The sequence below is a fragment of the Oratosquilla oratoria genome, chromosome 44 (genome assembly GCF_046742065.1).
Source record: "Oratosquilla oratoria isolate Oo_2021 chromosome 44, ASM4674206v1, whole genome shotgun sequence".
NCBI classification, from domain to species: domain Eukaryota; kingdom Metazoa; phylum Arthropoda; class Malacostraca; order Stomatopoda; family Squillidae; genus Oratosquilla; species Oratosquilla oratoria.
This window is the reverse complement of record NC_134820.1, coordinates 17,593,229-17,595,728: the sequence shown is the minus strand read 5'-3', so window position 1 is coordinate 17,595,728 and position 2,500 is coordinate 17,593,229.

Genomic DNA, 2,500 nt, shown 5'->3' with positions numbered 1-2,500 from the left:
ATGGTGAAAGGGAGCGGGACCTCAGCTAAATTCGATAAACCTATAAGCCCTTGAGCAAAGAACACACAAAGGATCCACGTTGCTTATACACAGTGACTTAGAAACCAACATATTGCGTTTTCTATGACCCATAGTTACACTGAGTAGAGTTTTCTTCACACCGAAAGCTGCCCGGGCAAAGTGCATATGCATTCCATTATATATATTTTTCTTGTGATTATCTCTCGGACACACGCAACAACAACACAACACTGAATCATTATCAACACAGAATCGGCCCTAAAACTGATGTCAAACTGTTCTGCACTCTTCAACACGAAAAGATCACAGTCAGGAGAACAAAGTTTCTTCTCTGAGTGATCTAAAGACCATTTATGAGATCGTAGCTGGTTACAAAGACGGAGAAAGATGAAGTATGTCAACAGGAGACTTTTGCTCCATAACAACGATTACATGAGAGAGACATATAGATAGATGGATAACTAAATAGAGAGAGAGAGAGAGAGAGAGAGAGAGAGAGAGAGAGAGAGAGAGAGAGAGAGAGAGAGAGAGAGAGAGAGAGAGAGAGAGAGAGAGAGAGAGAGAGAGAGTGAGAGAGAGAGAGAGAGAGAGAGAGAGAGAGAGAGAGAGAGAGAGAGAGAGAGAGAGAGAGAGAGAGAGAGAGTGAGAGAGAGAGAGAGAGAGAGAGAGAGGAGAGAGAGAGAGAGAGAGAGAGAGAGAGAGAGGAGGACAGAGAGAGAGAGAGAGAGAGAGAGAGAGAGAGAGAGAGAGAGAGAGAGAGAGAGAGAGAGAGAGAGAGAGAGAGAGAGAGAGAGAGAGAGAGAGAGAGAGAGAGAGAGAGAGAGAGAGAGAGAGAGAGAGAGAGAGAGAGAGAGAGAGAGAGAGAGAGAGAGAGAGAGAGAGAGAGAGAGAGAGAGAGAGAGAGAGAGAGAGAGAGAGAGAGAGAGAGAGAGAGAGAGAGAGAGAGAGAGAGCGCCGAGGCAACATATTGACTGGCCTCCCTGTTTCTTTACACCTTACTAAGCAGAGAAAATCCCCACAACTGGAGACAATTCTCCAACAATTAAAAGAACGAAATTAGTAAAACACTACTGCCTGACACAGTATTACTGATGGTAATATAAATACGAGTAAAATGCTTCTTGCCTCCATACTTTGAGCTAGCAATAGATATAAAATATTTGTTTTAGCTCCTTTAGGGTGGGATTTTGGCTTCGGTTGAACAAACAACCTGCTTTTAGTCACAGCATCATTGGCTTAATGAGGTTAGAACGAAATCCTAGATTCTGTACATTACCAGTTGTCCTGTTGTCTTCTTCCTGATGTGCACGATACCTAGAAGTGTCAAGTTAGAGGTGTTTGGCAAAGCTGGGCACGTTCCTAGGTACCTCCCTCGGTGTCCTGACTGACATATATACTGTATAGTCAGAACAATGGACGCACCTAGGTACGCACCTAGGAACACGCCCAGCTTTGGTGCTTGAGAGTGCTAAACCTTTATGCTAAACCTCTTTGCTAAACCTGATCTACTAAACATAAACCCATGTATAACTTCACCGGATTGAAGTGGCTATGTTTGCTGTGTTTGCTGTACTTACATTGAGGCTGGGCAATCCATGTGTAAGGAGTTTGTTTGATTATCTGAAACAGCAAATCAACTTTTTGTTATTCTTGAAAAACATAAATATTTTCCACTAATAGATGTAAAAAATATGAATCAAAGTACACGAATTCTTTAAAACATGAAACATGAACTTAAGCATTCAGAATATTAATTTATGACATTTTCGAACCACATTTAGAAAAATAAACAAAGAATAATTGAAATATTGAAACCTCTATTTTGAAACATTGGTCAGAGTTAACAATAACAAACGATGAGAGAATCATTCAAAAACATAATTAATCTACACTCATTACATGTGGGGATTGACCTGTTATCAGTGAGGAGATGGGTAATCTAACATTAACTAGATAATTGATTTCTAGGTCACTCTCAATAGAATCTCATAGGACCTATATCACTTTTCAAGTAACTTATGGACTCATAAATTATGTGGCTTCTGCTTCTCTCTTTTCTTGTTTAGGTAAACTTTGCTCATTTCCATTCATCAGATATAACGCCAGCTTGGGCCAAGTTTTTCAATATGATTTCGCATGGAATAGTTACTTCGCTGCTTGGGTGTCAGTCTTCAACTTAATTATATATCTGTCTATATTCAACGTGGTTATGCTCATACGTAAAAACATACATATACTCGTATATGAGTCACTGTTGTGTATATGGATTTGTGTGTGTGTTTGTGTGTGTGTGTGTGTGTGTGTGTGTGTGTGTGTGTGTGTGTGTGTGTGTGTGTGTGTGTGTGTGTGTGTGTGTGTGTGTGTGTGTGTGTGTGTGTGTATGTGTGATTCACCTTGGTCTTGGATCACGTGTTGGACTAGTGATCGACAGTTATTTCCCTCCCGGAAGAGAGCTCAGAGCTCATATATGACCGATCTA